This window comes from Mandrillus leucophaeus, unplaced genomic scaffold (genome assembly GCF_000951045.1).
Source record: "Mandrillus leucophaeus isolate KB7577 unplaced genomic scaffold, Mleu.le_1.0 Scaffold949, whole genome shotgun sequence".
NCBI lineage: Eukaryota > Metazoa > Chordata > Mammalia > Primates > Cercopithecidae > Mandrillus > Mandrillus leucophaeus.
The window spans coordinates 670,406-684,450 of record NW_012110352.1 but is presented as its reverse complement, the minus strand read 5'-3'; the positions used below and the strand labels follow the sequence as shown (position 1 = coordinate 684,450).

The 14,045-nt window shown below is 36.9% G+C and overlaps 1 protein-coding gene and 1 pseudogene across 2 annotated transcripts in view; one reads left to right on the top strand and one right to left on the bottom strand.

Moving 5' to 3' along the window:
- The window catches only part of LOC105532317, an 11,655-nt pseudogene extending 6,220 nt beyond the window's left edge, over positions 1–5,435 (top strand). The window contains exon 2 of the transcript XR_001004952.1: positions 4,724–5,435. The product of XR_001004952.1 is annotated as a general transcription factor 3C polypeptide 6 pseudogene (transcript). The remainder of the gene's footprint in view (positions 1–4,723) is intronic.
- The window catches only part of NUP62CL (nucleoporin 62kDa C-terminal like), a 92,310-nt gene that overhangs the window by 4,799 nt on the left and 73,466 nt on the right, over positions 1–14,045 (bottom strand). The gene's annotated exons all lie outside the window — the stretch shown is intronic.

Below are 14,045 nucleotides of genomic sequence, written 5' to 3'. Positions count from 1 at the left end.
GAAGAGTTAATGGGTGCAGCACACCAACATGGCACATGTATACATATGTAACAAACCTGCACGTTGTGCACATGTACCCTAGAACTTAAAGTATAATTAAAAAAAAAAAAAAAGAAATGTTCATCAACTGATGAATGGATAAACAGAATATGGTATGACTGTACAATGAAATGATACACAGCAATAAAAGGGAATTAAATACTGATATATGTTACAACATAGATGAACCTTGAAAATATGTTAAATGAAAGAAACCAGACACAAAAGGCCACATATAATATGATTCAATCTACGTAAACTCTCCAGAAAAGGTAAATCTATAAAGACAGAAAGTAGATTAGTGGTTGCATGGGGTTTGGGATAGAAATGGGGAATAACTGCAAATGGCCAAGAGAAAATTTTGGCGGTAACAAATGTGTTCTAATACTGGATTGTTTGATGTCTATACAACTCTATAGGCCTAACTAAATGGCTATTGGTTAAGGTGATATATTTGTGTATTTAAAAATATTTTAAAACAATTATTTGTTATTCTCAAAAGATTTTGGTGAAGCCGCTTCCAGCCAGTGTCATTCTGTTTTGGAGACAGATGTTTTCTTCAACTTAGCCTTTTGCAAATACTTTAGGTGAAGATTCAAAAAAGATTATGAAAAGAGATTTAGTCATTAAACCCAGACACAGATTTCTAGAAACTGTAATTAATGCTTTAAAAAAATTTTAAGTTATACATATAAAACTTATTAGATGAGATTAAATTCATTGTCAAAGAATACAATGTACTTTCATAAGCAATGCTATATAGTATATCTCTCATTTCTCCTAGAAAAAAATTGACGCAGTGAGAGAAAAAAATATCCTGACAGGAAAATAGTTAAAGACACAAATAGGCACCTTATAAAATGACACACAAATTATTTATAAACATTTTAGAAATACTCAACCTCAGTAGTAACCAGAGGAATGCAAATTCAACCAGGAATATATTATTTTAACCTATAAATCTTGGCAAAGAATGATCATCATGGTGGTGGTGGTGGTGGTGGTGGTAGTGACTACAGGAGTGGTACTGGAAAGAGTGCAGAAAAATGGGTCCCCCCTAATGAATTTCTGGTGAAAATATAAATTAGTACAACCTACCTGGAAGGATATATACCAAAAGCTTTTAAAACAGACATTACTACTGATTTACCATTTTAACTTCTAAGAATTTTATTTATGTCCAGTAATCATGGATGTACACCTTAAAATTTACCTCCAGCTAGGTTTTTACTGCAGCATGATTTAAAACAGCAAAAAGTTTGAAACATTAACTAATACCTAACAATGGGCTATTAACTAAACAAACTACAGTATATCCATATAATGCAATATTTAGCAGCCATTAACATGTAGAATGTTTAATAACATGGAAAGATGGTCATGTACACATGTCTGTAGCTTTGTATCTCTTTCTCCACCAAAAGCTAAATACAGTATGCTGTGTAAATATCAGGCGACAAATAAATTGAAACCATATATTGGACCCCAAGCTCATGCCGGGCATTGCTAAATTCTGAAGATACAAAAATAATTAAGATATTATCTCTATCAAGAAGCTCAAATTCCAGTAAACAGACATGTAAATAAATAACTAAAATGTTATATGATAAATGCTAATACTACATTAGGTAGAACACAGCATGGATACAAAGAAGGGGATAAACAACTATTAGAATGATGAGCCAAGGAAGTCAAGGAAGGCTTCATAAACCATCTTGACATGGAAGCAGCTACCAGGCAGACGATGATGGGGTAGAGTACTCCAGGCAAAAGAAACTGAACATCCGAAAATACAGAAGAGGAAATAACATCAGGCGTTTAGAAAAGCATAAATACTTCTTCGAGATGAGGCTAGAGAACCAGGTAGGGGTTAGATTATGCAGGGTACTTTGTATATTATGCAAAGAATCGAATTTATCATTGGGCAATGGGAACTAGTGAAGGGTTTTAATAAAGAGATGACTAGAATAGAGTGTGACTTTATCAAGATCATCTTGACAGTATTGTGAAAGTGAATTAGAATGGGGGGGGAGGAGACCACTAAGGTCACCAGTTAGAGATCAAGCAAATGCATTTACCACTGCTCCATTTCAAAACATTTGTAAAATAGCAGTAAAGATATTTTTAAAAGAAGAAGAAAAAGACAAAAGCATAATATCATGAGGACAAAAACAAGAAAAGGAGACAACAAAAAAACTATGAAATTTGCAACTGGATTTGTACAAGAGAACCCTAGAAAGAATATGGAATTAGTAGAGCTAGGTAATTCAAAGTGGTGTTGAAAGTGGAGCTAAAAACAGAACTGTGAAAAATATAAGAAACAGACCCCTCCTCTCTTCCACATCCTACATCTGGGCAATTCTCCCTACCCAACTCCTGGAGATAATTTTCCTTTGGAGAGGGTAAACCAAATAAGCTGTGGATCAGGGACACCAGGCAGAGCAGAGGGCAAGTATTCTGTACCAAAACAGGAATTAAGTCAAAGTTATACAAGGGATAAAGTGAAAGCCTACAAACTGAACAGAGCCTGCAGTCTCTTCTCCAACAGTTCTCAGAACACTGGCTTAACACCAGGCTTATCTCTAGCCAGGAGCTGGAAGTTTCTTCCCCAGAGAATTTGACCAGCTAAAGAGATAAATCCTGAAGATAACAGTTAGAGGTCCCCCAATGAAAAGGTCTAGACAAATTATCCTATAATAGTAAGTTAACAAGCCCCACCTACAAAACTTTTCAGTGTATCATTCTTGAATATAAATGGACAACCAAGAATCACCAGATATTTGAGGAAAGCCTCTAACACGAGAAAGACTGAAACAAAACAGAAATATAAAGAAAGCTAAAAGGTATACTCCAGAAAGAATAAAATATACATTTTAAAAATCATTAATATCCTCAAAGAGATAATACTGAACTCATGAAATAAGAACAGGATGCTATTTACAAAGTACATATACATAATCATAAAACAACACAACAAGCTCTTGCAAAATTAAACTTATAGCAGAAATCAAAGATCTGTAGAAAGACAAAAACTTGAGTACATACCCCAGAAAATTTAACAAAAATATAACGAGAAAATAGGAGAGAAATTAAATTTAGATCAGTCCACGGCATCAAACATTAGAAAAAGAGTATTTCCAGAAAGAATGAGCTAAAACTTAATTCAAGAAAATAGACCCAAACTGAAAGAAATGAATTCCTTGAATCAGCAATAATGGGCTCAGTGGATGAAACAGATCCACACCAAAACACATCATCTGATACTTCAGTATTTTGAGGAAGACCCTAAAACCTTCCACTGAAAAACACAATGGAAAGTTCACATGAGGTTCAGGAATCAAAACGGCCTTCAAAGTTAGAAAACAACAGAACAACTTCTTCAAAAGTTCCAGGGAAAATTATTTCCAAGCTAAAATTCAATACCCAATATTATCTATTAGATGTGAGGGTAGAATAAATACCTTTTCAGACAGGCAAGGTCTCAAAAGTTTACTTCCTATGCACTCTTTCTGGAAACTGCTAGAAAATGTGCTATATCAGAAACAAGGGAATAAACCAAGAAACAGAAGTGTAAGTAAGAGCCATGAAACTGGAGAACCAACAAAGAGTAGAGGCAATACAAGAATGCTATAGAAGGGAGACCATAGCCGAGCAGCAGACCAAAAAAGCAACAATTACGGATTGTAATATAGAGATTACAGGACTCTGGCAGAGATGAATCAAAGATGCAACTGATAGATTTAAAGTAAAAGCAGGGACTTAAAGAACAAATTATTGAAAGTATATAGAACACTAAGCAAATAAAGAAATAAGATTCAAAGGAAAATAAAACTTGTAAAAGGAAGAAGACATAATATAGTATGCTACATGGCCAGGCTGCAAATAACATTTATGCAATCATAATTCAACTATTAAATATTGCTCTACGTGAAATTTATAATATATACATATTAGGATGAGGAAAATGTGTGTGTGTGTATATATATGTATATATGATATAAAAGAGTTAAATCCTCCCCTCCACCCATTTTGGAAAGTCAGTAGAGAAGGCCTAATATGGAAAAACTAAAAAGTAACACTACATGATGTTTTAAAATATACAAATAAATAGTTGCAAAATTTAGCTAAAATAAATGAAAGTGATTGCCCTAGGGAGTAAGAAAATAAGGTATGGACAAGGAGCTGATGTTTTTCATAAACCTGAAAAAAATTATATTTTCAAGGTAGGGGACAAAGAAAGCCTGAAACAGGGATGTGGTAGTGGGAAACTAGTGAAGACAAAGGATTCAAGAGCCATTTAAGCATTATAATCATCATCACTTACTGAATAAATAGAAATAGCCTGCTTTAGATTCCTGAGTAAATAGCAGTAGTCTTTTGCTGAGAAAAAGAAAAGGAGTTACAGATCTGGGAGAGCCCAGAGAATATGAAAATAATGAGTTTAGTTTTAGACAAGTTTAATTTGAGCCTTTGGGATATCTATGTGCAGATGTTTGTTAACATGGAGCTTTATAATGGATAGTAAAAGAACCATTAGTGAAATTGACAGTTGGAGATAACAACTAGGGTTTTTAAATTGCTGATTATCAGAAATGCCTTAAAAGAGAATGCAGGGCCCGTACTCAAGAAGGTGGCTCCGGGAGGGCGTGGCCAGTGACTAGGAGTCGAGGCAACGCGGACCAAGGCGGCGGCCAACTAGCGGGGTCTGGAGGACGGAGAAAAGGAGGAAGACGAGGAACAGTTAGTTCTAGTGGAATTATCAGGAATTATTGATTCAGACTTTCTCTCAAATGTGAAAATAAATGCAAGGTTTTGGGCACTGACACTGAGAGGCCCATTCTGCAAGTGGACAGCTGTGTCTTTGCTGGGGAGTATGAAGACACTCTTGGGACCTGTGTTATATTTGAAGAAAATGTTGAACATGCTGATACAGAAGGCAATAATAAAACAGTGCTAAAATATAAATGTCATACAATGAAGAAGCTCAGCATGACAAGAACTCTTCTGACAGAGAAGGAAGGAGAAGAAAACAGGTGAGGTGGAATGGCTGCAAATAAAGGATAGTGATTTCTCCTATTGACCCAACATGATTTGTAGCTTTCTACATGAAAATGAAGACAAAGAAGTGGTAGCTTCAGCCCCAGATAAATCTTTGGAATTGGAAGGGGAAGAGATTCAAATGAATGACAGTTCAAATCTGAGTTGTGAACAGGAGAAACCAATGCTCTTGGAAATAGAAGATTCTGGTCCTCTTATTGATATACCTTCTGAGACAGAAAGTTCTGTTTTTATGGAAACTCAAATGCTGCCTTAGAAATCATTCCTAGATGAAATGTTTCTCATAATAACTTGTCAATAACTTTTTAGAGTTCTTACATAAAAATAATTGCTGTGTAGCTTTCAGTCTTTTAATATTTTATTGCATTTTATTGGCTATACACACATATCCAGTCATAATACAACTTATTTTACCAGAATCATTTGGGACCAGGCATGAATTGGACTTTTAAAATATAGTTTGGGCCGGGTGCAGTGGCTCACACCAGTAATCTCAGCACTTTGGGAGGCCGAGGTGGGAGGATCACTTGGGCCTAGGAGTTTGAGACCAGTCGGTAATGTGGAGAGGCCTCGTCTCTACAAAATTTTTTTAGAATTAGCTGGACATAGTGTCATGTGCCTGTGGTACCAGCTACTGGGCAGCTGACCTGGGAGGATGGCCTGGGACTGGGAAGTTGAGGCTGTAGTAAGTTGCGTTTGCGCCTCTGTACTCTCACCTGGGTGACACAGTGAGACCCTGTCTCAAAAAATAAGTAAAATGAAATATTTGTAAATGACTTTAGGGACCCTTCTGAGTCCTTTAAATTTAAGGTTTTCTTAAGGTAAGTATATACATTTTCCTTTGAGGCTGTTACAAATTACTACGAACTCAGTGACTTAACACAAATGTATTGTCTTATAGTTTTGTAGGTGAAAAGTGTGACACGGGTCTTACCTGGCCTAAATTCAAGGTGCTGGCAGGAATGCATTCCTTTATGGAGGTTTTGGGGTGGGGGGCAAATCCATTTCCTTGTTTATTTAGTTGTTGGTAGAATTCAGTTCTTTGCAGTTGAAGGATCAAATTATCCTTTCCTTGCTGTCTGTTAGCTGAGGGTCAGATCCCCTTTTCTTCAGAACCTGCAATAGTGGTGAAGTCCCTCTCCCATTTTGAATCATTCCTGTTACTTCTTCCATCACCCCTCTCTCTGACCTACCCTGCTGTCTTCCATTTCCACTTTTAAATGTCTATTTCATTACTCTGGGCCCACTTGGATAATCTCCCTATTTTAAGGTCGATAACTTTTTTTTTTCCCTTTGGGACAGGGTCTCGCTCTGTCGCCCAGGCTGGAGTGCAGTGGCATGACCGCGGCTTACTGCAGCCTTGAACTTCCGGCCTCGGGCAGTCCTCCCGCCTCAGCCTCCTGAGTGGGTGGGACTGCAGGCACGCATCACCATGCCTGGCTGTTTTTTTACATTTTTTTTTTTTTTTTTTAAGAGATGGGGTCTCATTATGTTGCCCAGGCTGGTCTTGAACTCCTGGGTTCTGGTGATCCTCCTGTCTTGGACTCTCAACGTGCTGGGATTGCAGGCGTGAACCACTGCACCCTGCTGAAGGTGTATAACATTAATTCTGGCTGGGCACAGTAGCTCACGCCTGTGATCCCGGCACTTTCGGAGGCGAGGCGGGTGGATCACGAGGTCAGAAGTTTGAAACCAGCCTGGCCAACATGGTGAAACCCCGTTTCTACTAAAAACACAAAAATTAGCCAGGTGTAGTGGCACACACCTGTGGTCCCGGCTGCTCAGGGGGCTGGAGTGAGAGAATTGCTTGAGCCCAGGAGGCGGAGGTTGCAGTAAGCCGAGATTGCGCCACTGCACTCCAGCCTTGGCTAGACTCCATCTCAAAGACAAAACAGAACAAAACAAAACAACATTAATTCCACCTGCAAAGTCTCTTTTGCTAGGTCATTTAACATACACAGGCATACTACTAGGGATTAGGGCATGGAAATCTTTGGGGCCTATTTTTAGTCTACTATAATAAGTATTTTATCTAGGAACAGAAAAAGAATTTTGAAGTGCTTAAGGATAAAGGAACAATTCCAAATATTCCAGATGTAATTTTGCTCCTTTCCCACTTGAGAAAGATTATTGAAATTCAGCTGTATTAGTCATTTTATTATAGCAGTAAACTAAATCTGTGCTAGTTTATATTTTTTAAGTAAATTATTCACACCCTTTGATACTTTTTTACAGGTTGAGCTGTGTAAAATTGCCAATATTTGATTGTTTCCAACTACAAAAAACAGCAATTTCCTATAGTTTAACCTAGTACCAGTAAGTTAAAACATACCTCATGTTAATTACATCTCACAATTGATGGAGATAAAACTATTTTAACAGATTAGAGAGCTAATGTTCTAGGGCGAATAATTTTTTAAAAAATCAAGCTCTGGCTCTGTCGTCCAGGCTGTACTGCAGTGGTGCAGTCTGGGCTCACTGCAACCTCTGCCTCCTGGGCTTAAGCCATCCTCCCACCTCAGCCTCCCTAGTGGCTGGGACTACAGGCATGTGCGACCATGCCCAGCTTATTTTTGTATTTTTTGTAGAGACGGGGTTTTGTCTTGTTGCCCAGGCTGGTGTCGGACTCGTGAGCTCAAGTGGTCCTCCTGCCTCAACAAGGTGCTATAATTACACGTGTGAGCCATCATGCCTGACCCAAATAATTTTTTTCTTCCAAAAATTTAATTGGAAAATGACTTACCTTGATAAAAAGCATTTTCAAATCATAAGCAGATGATTACAAGCAATAATCTACATCCCAATGTCTATATGACTTTTTACTTTTTTTATTTTTTGATAGTCTGTCACTCTTTGTGCCCAGGCTGGAGTGCGGTGACACGATCTTGGCTCACCACAGCCTCCGCCTCCCAGGTTCAAGCGATTATCACGCCTCAGCCTCCCAAGTAGCTGGGATTACAGGCACGTGCCACCATGCCCAGCTAATATATATGAGGTTTTTTAGTCTCAGCTTTTAATAAAAAGCTTATTGTTCCCCCCATATGTATGTATAGGAGAGAATGCTAATTGCCTGACCCAATTATCTGTTCTCCCTTTTTTGCTTTGTATCAGAATCCCAGAATTTATTCAGGTTAGCAATGTGCCTAGCTTTCCTTGCAGATACATGTGGTCATATGACTAAGTTCTGACATTGACATGGAATAAGAAGTGCTGAGTGATGGGAAAAAAAAAGAAAAAAGAAAAAAACAAGTGCTTAGTGGTGCTTCTGGGAAGTTTCCTTAAACTTAAAGGCTTAAGAGGAAGCAGGTGGGCTCATCTTCTGTTCCTGCTGGAACATGGATGTGGTAGCTAGAGCTCTAGCAGGATTCTTGGACTTCAAAGTAACCTTGGAAATAGAAGCCATGAATAGCAGAGCAGCAATACAGGAGGCTGGGTCCTGATACTGTGAGATTACCCTGGACTGCTATGAGTAAAGGGTTAATAAAACCTTTTCTTTCTCCCTGGTGAAATGACCTCAAGTTTGGCTTTCAGCACTGTTTCTCTGGAAACCTACTAGGCAAGGTAATAATGGAATGTCAGTTGTAATATTAGGCAATATTGTTTATGATTAAAAATGAGCCCTTAGTAGGGCACAGTGGCAAAAAATAAATAAATAAATAAGGAGAATGCAGTAGTCCTCCCTTAGGCATGGTTTCACTTTACGTGATTTCAATTACCAGTGGTCAACTGCAGTTTGAAATTATTCAATGGAAAATTCCAAGAATAAACAGTTTCTAAGTTATGAATTGCACACAGTTCTGAATAGCACGATGAGATTTTTACCCCATCCCAGGTGGAACTGAATGTGAATCATCCCTTTGTCTAACACACCCATGCTGTATATGCTACCCTCCAACCCATAAGTCACTTATTAAAAACCAAGGAGAGTTTGCAAATCAATAATCTAAGTTCTTACCTTAAGAAAATAGAAAAAGAGCAAAATTAACCCAAAGCAAGCAGAATGAAGAAAATAATAAAGAGTTGTTATCAATGAAATTGCAAACAGAAACATCACAGAAAAACATTGAGACAAAAAGCTGACTCTGAAAAAAAATCAATATAATTAATAAACCTCTACAAGGCAGAAAAAAATAGAGAAAACACAAATCACCAAAACCAGGAAACAGGGTATATCACTACAGATCCTACTGCCATTAAAAGGGTAAAAAGGAAATCCTATCAACAGATTTATACTTGTAAAGTCAACCACTTAGCAGGAATGCACGAATTCCTAAAAAACTACAAACTATGAGAACTCAACCAAGATGAAACAGATAATCTGAATAGTCCTAGAAACATTAAAGAAATTCCATTTGTAATTTAAAAGCTCTCAAAAACAAAATATCCAGGCCCAGATAATTTTACTGGAAAATTCTACCAAGCACTTAAAGAAGAATTAATACCAATGCTTCATAAATCCTTCTAAAATATAAGGCCAGTATTATACTATTACCAAAACCTGGCAGAAACAGTAAAAGAAAACAAAACAAAAAATGCCCCAAACTACCAATCAATACATATCATGAATACTTGAAAATCTCTCATACATTTAAAAATCCTCAACAAAATACTAGCAAACCAAATCCTACAATGTGTAAAAGGAATTATAAACTCTGACCAAGTAGAGTTTATTCCACATATGTAAAGCTGACTCAAGATTAAAAATATATCAACGTAGGGTGGGCATGGTGGCTCATGCCTATAATCCCAGCACTTTGGGAGGCTGAAGTGGGTGGATCACCCGATGTCAGGAGTTCGAGACCAGCCTGACCAACATGGTGAAACTCTATCTCTACTAAAAATACAAAATTAGCTGGGTGTGGTGGCACATGTCTGTAATCCTAGCTATTTGGGAGGCTGAGGCAGGAGAATCACTTGAACCTGGGAGGCGGAGGTTGCAGTGAGCCGAGATCGCGCCATTGCACTCCAGCCTGGGCAACAAGAGTGAAACTCTGTCTCAAAACAAAAAACTATATATATATATATATATATATCTCAACGTAATCCACTGTATCAAGAGTTAAAGAAGAAAAATCATGATTATGTCAATTGCTGCAGAAAAGGAATTTGATGAAATCCAGTACTTGTTCATGGTAAAACAAACAAACAAACAAACAAACAAAAACTCCCAGAGGGGAATTACAACTTGATAAAGGGCATCTACCAAAAAAATCTACAAATAACATCATACTTAAGGTGAAAGACTGAAGACTTTCCACAAAGATCAGGAACAAGGCAAGGATGTCTGCTCTTATCACTGCTACTCAACATAGTATACTGGAAGTTCTAGCCAGTGCAAAAAGACAAGAAAAAGAAATAAATGACATACAGATTGGAAACGAAAAAATAATACTCTATTTGCAGATGACATACCTGCCTATAAGGAAAATTCCGAGGAATCCACACAAAAAAAAACCTCCTAGAACTAACAAGTGAGTCCAGCAATGTCAAAAGATATAAAATCAACACACAAAAGTTGTGTGTTGATTTTACACTAACAAAAACATGTGTAACATAATACCATTCATAATCAACTACAAAATAATAAAATACTAAGGTATAAATCTAACAAAACCAAAACATGTATGTGATGTGGGTGATGAAAATTACAAAATGCTCACGAAAGAAATCAAAGAACACCTAGATAAATTTTAGGACATATGTTCAACACAGTAAAGATGTTAATTCTCCCCAAATTGATCTATAGGTTAAATGCAATTCCTATCAAATCCTGGGAAATTTTTATGGAAACGAAAACAATCTTGACAGAGAAGAATAAAGTGGGAAGAATCATTCTACCAGATACCAAGGTTTCTTACTGTATTGGCTATAGTAATGAAAGCAGTGGGGGAAAGACACATAGACCCATGGTATAGAGACCTCAGAAAAAGACCCACACAAATATGTCAAACAGGTTTGTTTTTTTTTTTAAGGCGCAAAAGCAATTCAATTGAGGAAGGACACTTTTTTCAAAAATGGTACTGGAACAAGTGGATATTTGTAGGAAAATGAAGAAGAAGAAGACAAATCTTAATCTAAACCTCCTATCTTATACAAAAATTAAATCAAAATGGATCACAGCTGTAAATGTAAAATGATAAAACTTGTAGAAAAAAGATACAGGAAAAAATCTTGGGGATATGGGGCTAGGCAAAAAGTTCTTAGACTGGACACCAGAAACATAATCCATAAAATAAAACTGATCAAATTAATTGCATCAAAATTTAAAAACTTTGTTCTGTGAACAACTCTACTAAGAAAATGGATAGGCTACAGACTACGAGAAAATATTTGCAAACCACATATGTGACAAAAGACTTGCATCCAGAACACATGAAGAATTCTCAAAACGCAACAGTAAAAAACAAACAATTTGATTAGAAAATGGACAGAGGACACAAACAGGCATTTCATTGAAAAGTTTATACTGATGGGAAATAAGTACAGGAAAAGGTTCAACATCATCATTCATCAGGAAAATGCAACTTAAAACTACCATGATATCACTACACCTCCATTAAAAGAGCTAAAATGAAAAATAGCGAAAATAATAAATTCTGATGAGGACACAGACAAACTGGATCACTCATACACTGCTGGGGGACATGTAAAATGGTATAGCCACTCTGGAAAAGAATGTGGCAGTTTCTAAATCCACAACTACTATATGATCCAGCAATTGTATTCCTGGACATATATCCCAGAGAAATGAAAACTCATGTTCACAAAAGAACCTGTACATAAACGTTCAACAGAAGTTTTATTCATAATGTCCTAAAACTGGAAACAGCCCAGATGTCCTGCAACAGGTGAATGGTTAAACCAACTGCAGTATACCCATACCATGGAATATTACTCAGCAATAGAAAGAAGCAAACTATTGATACACACAGAAATGCAGTGAATCTTTGGAGAATTATGCTGAGGGGAAAAAAGTCAATCCCAAAAGGTTACATACTGTATGACTCTATTTATATATTTTGAAATGATAAAATTTTAGAAATAGAAAATAGATTTGTGGTTGCCAAGGAGTTAATTAGGAAATGCGGGTAGAGGGGTGGGTAAGGGAATTTGGCAGAAGGGAGGGAAGGTGGATGTTGTGATAAAAGGGGGAACATGAGGAAATGTGGTATGAAATTGTTCTGTATCTTGACTATGGTCGTAGATATACAAATCTACATGTGATAAAACTGTACAGAACTAAATACACACATACACAAGTAAAACTGGGGAAATCTGAAGTAGATTAGATTTTATCAATGTGAATATCCTAGTTGTAATACTGCACTACAGTTTTGCAAGATGTTGCCTCTGAGGAAAACTAGGTAAGGAATTAACATGACTTCTATATTATTCTGCAACTACCTCAATAGAAATTTCTATTTAAAAAAAGACCAACACACATAAATAAGTTTTGATTCCCAACCTCTTTTCCTACAACTGCCAGCTCAGTAGCCATATAATATGACCCCCAATTTATGTTAGGCAATAGTTTTACCAAATCTGTTCTAACTGCTTAATATGGCTGGCCGTCTTTTCAGCCTTCACCGTATGTTTCCTCATTGTTGCCTGCCTTCTAAGCCAGTGCCACATTCTAAGGTTTCAGTTATTGTCGAATCTACCTTCTATGTTAGTTAGGTTGTTAGTTAGGCTGTTTAAAAGCAACCTTGAAATCTTAGGGGCTTGCCATAATTAAGGTTTATTTCTCATTCAGAAACGGAGGAAGGGAAGGACACAGGGAGAGGGAAGAGAGAAGAGGATGAAAGAGAGAGAATACTGTCCTCTCACTATTCATAGCTACTTTTAAGATACCCAGTTTATTAAAATCAAAGTTACACTCAGAATAAATGTACCTGAATTCTTAGTGCTAAGTATATCTGATGGGAAAAAGAGTATTTACAGAGATGTACAAAGCTCCATTTCTGCCATGAGAATACACATACTAGTCTTGCCACTGATTAAGGTGGTGACAAGACATTCTGCTTGTGTATAGCACTGCCCTTCACACAAAATTAATAAAGAAATAGATTTCAAGGAAGAGTGTAGAAAGAAAAGATGGTGAAAGGATCCTGAATTCATGGAGGCAGAGGAGAAAAAGGTAGTAGAATTATTATATCTTAAGTGATCTTTATTCAGTCATCCTGTTGAAATTATTACTTATTCAAGTCTCATTTCAAATTCTACCTTTTCTAGGAAATCAACTGAATATTATGTTCTTCTTCCTTTACCATACCCCTACCCCCTCACTTTGTATCTGTTCAAGGCAGAGGTGCCATTAATATTTATACCTCCTACACTGAGATACACAATGACTTGGCATATAGTAGATGCTTTGTATTTAGAGTCACAACTGCTATGTCATTTCAACTAGCATCTAAAAGAACATCTTCCAATTATATAGCCTTCAGTTTTCAAAATGTCAATATATATTACCCCATTTGATTCCCACAATACCCTGGGATGGAACAAAGAATTAAAAACTCAAGAAGGTTAAGTTACCTCTCAAAGGCCAAAGCTAATGAATTTCTACTATGACCTGTATCTTTAGATTCCCATATAATAGTGCTTTTTCTGTTACAGTGCACCTGTTTGCCAAATGCTGTGAAATTTTTTAATAAAAAGTATTATGCTGAGCTAATAACTGGCACCGCAGCAAATACTATTTGTTGTCCCTTCAAACACTGAAGTGCTCAGAACGCGGCTGGCCTATCTCAATCCCATCTGGCAAAGTTTAATTGGTGAAATAACATCAGTTTATCTTATCCATGAGGTGGCCATTGAGCATGGGCCCCAAAAAAGCATTAGAGTAAGACTCCAGCGTACTGTGTTTGTTTTTTGGCCAGTAACAGAAAGAAAATTGCTTTGGAGAAAAATCCGTCCTTCTCACAAACAATATAAATTCTGCTATT